Source organism: Schistocerca cancellata, chromosome 6, assembly GCF_023864275.1.
Source record: "Schistocerca cancellata isolate TAMUIC-IGC-003103 chromosome 6, iqSchCanc2.1, whole genome shotgun sequence".
In the NCBI taxonomy this organism is placed as follows: Eukaryota; Metazoa; Arthropoda; class Insecta; order Orthoptera; family Acrididae; genus Schistocerca; species Schistocerca cancellata.
Genome location: NC_064631.1, coordinates 202,503,073 through 202,508,491, shown reverse-complemented (window position 1 = coordinate 202,508,491; position 5,419 = coordinate 202,503,073).

Below are 5,419 nucleotides of genomic sequence, written 5' to 3'. Positions count from 1 at the left end.
TACACTCCTGGAAATTGAAATAAGAACACCGTGAATTCATTGTCCCAGGAAGGGGAAACTTTATTGACACATTCCTGGGGTCAGGTACATCACATGATCACACTGACAGAACCACAGGCACATAGACACAGGCAACAGAGCATGCACAATGTCGGCACTACTACAGTGTATATACACCTTTCGCAGCAATGCAGGCTGCTATTCTCCCATGGAGACAATCGTAGAGATGCTGGATGTAGTCCTGTGGAACGGCTTGCCATGACATTTCCACCTGGCGCCTCAGTTGGACCAGCGTTCGTGCTGGACGTGCAGACCGCGTGAGACGACGCTTCATCCAGTCCCAAACATGCTCAATGGGGGACAGATCCGGAGATCTTGCTGGCCAGGGTAGTTGACTTACACCTTCTAGAGCACGTTGGGTGGCACGGGATACATGCGGACGTGCATTGTCCTGTTGGAACAGCAAGTTCCCTTGCCGGTGTAGGAATGGTAGAACGATGGGTTCGATGACGGTTTGGATGTACCGTGCACTATTCAGTGTCCCCTCGACGATCACCAGTGGTGTACGGCCAGTGTAGGAGATCGCTCCCCACACCATGATGCCGGGTGTTGGCCCTGTGTGCCTCGGTCGTATGCAGTCCTAATTGTGGCGCTCACCTGCACGGCGCCAAACACGCATACGACCATCATTGGCACCAAGGCAGAAGCGACTCTCATCGCTGAAGACGACACGTCTCCATTCGTCCCTCCATTCACGCCTGTCGCGACGCCACTGGAGGCGGGCTGCACGATGTTGGGGCGTGAGCGGAAGACGGCCTAACGGTGTGCGGGACCGTAGCCCAGCTTCATGGAGACGGTTGCGAATGGTCCTCGCCGATACCCCAGGAGCAACAGTGTCCCTAATTTGCTGGGAAGTGGTGGTGCGGTCCCCTACGGCACTGCGTAGGATCCTACGGTCTTGGCGTGCATCCGTGCGTCGCTGCGGTCCGGTCCCAGGTCGACGGGCACGTGCACCTTCCGCCGACCACTGGCGACAACATCGATGTACTGTGGAGACCTCACGCCCCACGTGTTGAGCAATTCGGCGGTACGTCCACCCGGCCTCCCGCATGCCCACTATACGCCCTCGCTCAAAGTCCGTCAACAGCACATACGGTTCACGTCCACGCTGTCGCGGCATGCTACCAGTGTTAAAGACTGCGATGGAGCTCCGTATGCCACGGCAAACTGGATGACACTGACGGCGGCGGTGCACAAATGCTGCGCAGCTAGCGCCATTCGACGGCCAACACCGCGGTTCCTGGTGTGTCCGCTGTGCCGTGCGTGTGATCATTGCTTGTACAGCCCTCTCGCAGTGTCCGGAGCAAGTATGGTGGGTCTGACACACCGGTGTCAATGTGTTCTTTTTTCCATTTCCAGGAGTGTATTATGTGAGACCATGGTCCGTGATGCCATCAAGCAAAATGTCGCTGCCTCTCGAATTCTGAAACAGGTTCTTAAATACCCAGACTCTATCTTGCAACAAGTTATGCAGATATCAGTCCATCAGAATTCCTGCGAAAGTGCAGCAGATGGTTTTGAGGTAGCTCCTGTTTTCTTCCGTAGCCGCCAGCTCGCGAACAGCGTCCCGGCCGGCCACAGTCACAGCGTGCTCGGCGACACGCAGCGCGTCTGGCACGGGTTGTGAAGTCATACCATCGCTGTAATACGCCATAAATTGCCGATCTTGCCCGTTGCGTGAACCGACTTGCTTGTTTTGCGACAAATGGGGGCGTGTACCGCCTGGGAACTTACAGAACCGTCGGGAACCCCTTCTGTTACTCCTTCACACAAATACAAGTCACAATCAGTGTTTAGTGTGTTTTCGAAGCTAATAGTATCGATAGTGCAAAACAACATCGTAACAGCCGTTCAGGAGCCTCCCAACTCATCTGCAGTGCCACGTGAGAACAACACAGATTTTGTACCTCTGACTATTGCTGGACAGCCAGTCCGTATCCTCGACACGATAACTTCAGTGGCTTTGCTCAAGAGTAGCATTTACGAGTTGCTTGGTAAAACTACGCTGTGCACATCGTGCTATATGCTGACGGGGTATAACAGGCAAGACATTCCCGTGTTAGGCACTTGTGGCCTTCCAGTAACTTCCCGAAATTTGTCAGAGACTGTGTGAGAGTGTGCTAATATTTTTTATGCAGACTATTTTTATTTTTTGGGTTAATAATTCAGGACAATGTACTTTCTGTTTCTCCCTTTGTTCGCCGCTTGGAATGGCAGCGTGGTTTGAGGCGCCATGTCACGGACTGCGCGGCCTCTTCCGCCGGAGGTTCGAGTCCTCCCTCGGGCATGGGTGTGTGTCTTGTTCTTAGTATAAGTTAGTTTAAGTAGTAAGTCAAGGGACCGATGACCTCAGCGGTTTGGTCCCTTAGAAATTCACACACATTTTCCCCCTTTGATCATCGGGACGGTGTTGTTATGTGCAGAATTTCAGGGTTTGTTTTCCGGAGATTTAGGCAGGGTCAATAATTTTTTTTGCCCTTGTCACAATGAAGGACAACGCAGAGCCACGTTTTGTTAGCGCTCATCCTGTTTCTCATGCTCTGTGAGAATGGGCGGCTCATGAACGTACTGCCTTGCAAAACAGAGGGCTGATAGCACCCATTACTGCCAGTCAGTGTGCGTCCCATCTTATTATTCTAAAGAAGCCATCCAGCAGACTACGGTTGTGCGCCAATTTTAAAAGAAGTGTGAATCCTCGAACAGTCATTGACAGTTATTCCTTGCCGCACCTGGAAGAACTGATGGAGGAATTTGGTGCCGCTGATAGCTTCCCCAAAACTGATTTGTGTGACTGTTGCAAATCCCTCTGGAGGAGCAGTCGCAACAGGTCTTTGTCATTAGTGCTCGTCTGGGTCCTGTCAGATTTCTGAAATTTCCGTTTGGCAGTGCGTCCACACCCGGCTTATTTCACAGTTTTCTGGAGCCAAAAACTACAAAAGTTTCTTTTTTCTCGAATTATTTACAAGTGTGGTCTGCAGCTGGTTTCAACTGTAACACAGACAAATGTTTTTTTCAGAGCGAACGTAAGTACTCAGGTCGTATCATTAATATCCAGGGTGTTCACTCATTGCAATCACATTTGCCTGCCATCCGTGACTTTCCACCCTCAGACAATCAGCGAGAATTGCAGTATGTGTAATGGAATCTCAAGTTTTACGTACGGTTTGTTCCTAATACCACTCAAATCACGGCTACCTGACTCCGCTTGGCCAGGAAGAGTGTACCTTTTCTTTGGCAGTAAGAGTGTCAGTCAGCTTTCCAGAAGCTGAAAGATGCTTTGCCTAGAGATGGAAGCCTTCTTTATTTTAGATCCGCCAAAATTCTCGTCTTGGCTGGGGATGCTTCCTCTTGTTGCGTCGGTGCAGTTCTGTCACATAAATTTGGTGTTGTTGATAGGCTGTTGTTGATAGGCCGATTACCGGCTTTAAGTTGTTGAACAAAGCTTATTGTAATTATTTGCAAATTGAAAAGGCAAATTGAGGCTCTCGCCAATGTCTATCTAGTCACTAAGTTTCTCCAGCATCTTTTTGGCAGTAACTAACCATAAACCTGTACAATAATTGTTTAACATTTTCCAGTCACTCCCAAATTGCACAGAGTGGAAACTGTTGGGCTCTTCTTCTGGCCAACGCAGACGCTCTTTGTCGCCTCCTTGTTGGCCCAGATTCCTTATTCGACGAGTCCACTACTTCTCGTTACTACACTGATGCAAAACACAATAATGCTTTGCATAGCTTTCCGCTTAATCGCTGGAAAATTGCTCAGGCCACAACAGCAGACCCTGATTTGCACATTATGTAACATTATATCCGCACTGGCTGCTCACGTTCATCCAAACAGATTAGCACCTACGTCGCTCACTGACTTTTTTTTCCGTCTTCACGCTTTTGAAATTCATAAAGGTGTTATTTTGCTTCTCTAATGACAAGCCACGTGTTATGGTTTCACAGATTCTCTAGTCTGATGTGCTTCGTCTGCTGTGCCGAGTTCATACGGTCGTCATCCGCATCAAGCAGCTGGCGCGACTTGATGGTGGTTGGCACACTCTATATGCACAAAATGAACAGTCGATTTCTCAGTCCCAAGCCTGTGCTGAACATCATGCAAGGGGTCAACCGCCACTTACGTATTGAGATAAGCGAGCAGGGCGGATTTCGGCAGGACGGCCAACCGCGCTGACATTTGTTTAACGGCTGCGTGTCGCCCAAAGCCGTGGGTCTGACCCCCAGCAAATACGTAAATGGCGTTAACTGAGTGATTTGTTTCATGATTTTAAGTGTTCATTTATGAACCGTGATTACGCGACAACCGCGCCGGACACCCGTGATTTGGACAGCAGTGAGGATTGTGTATTAAGTGGCACGTGAAAAATATTGGCGTGTGAAGACATTTATAGGTGACCTGTGATGAGTTAACCGTTATTACTTTGTCAGACGAAGGGAGTAACTGCCTCATTCATGACGTTTAGACACAACATATAAAAAATTAACAACAAAGTATGTACCCATTACTGCTTCCTGACGTCCTGATTAGCTTTGTTGGATTTGATACGAAACAACTCCCGTGCATATATTAACCGATCAGTCTTTATCAGTTGCACACGGTCGAACTACTTTAAACCGTTAGGCTATAAACCAGTGGTCAGTAACGGTGGCTTCAATGTGTAGTGTTTCATCGAGGCGTTCCTTGAAAGGACATTGTGCAAATTTCTGACAGACGTTAAGAGAAAGAGGGTAACAATAAATGCTTTAATCGTGCTTATGGCTTAAGAACATTGGCAGTGTTAAGACAAAACGCAAAAGTTCAAATGGTAACGAAAACTTCACATTAGTTTACGTATGCATGAACAACTGAAAAACTGCGTGAAAAACAATCTTCGATAAAAAGTACTTCACAATAGTCTTCATTGTGAAAATCTCTGTAAGAAACTTTGGACAGTATATTATAACGTAATTGCAAAATTGCAGGATAATAGAACATAATAACGCATCATAATTTAAAGTAATTGGTAGTATCGGACGAGAGGGACAGTGTTAATAAACTGCATTGTGGAGTACACGCACGAAATTCGTGTGAAAAAGTGCAAAGTGAATATTAACGAGAGACATGGGTAGACATTATCGCGACGTAACCGATTGCATATTCATTACAAGCGTATCAGAGACGTGTTTTACTGTGACTTTATGCACTAAACTGGCTTTAAATCGTTTTAAAGTCGTGTAAATTGATGTGCACCCATACACTGATACGTAGGCGATAACGTGAGTGGCTAATGTTATTGTTGAATGACTCCTTACAGTCGCTCAGCCCTGCCTCAGAAATACTTTGAATGGTGCAAACCTCAAACACATTGGTCACG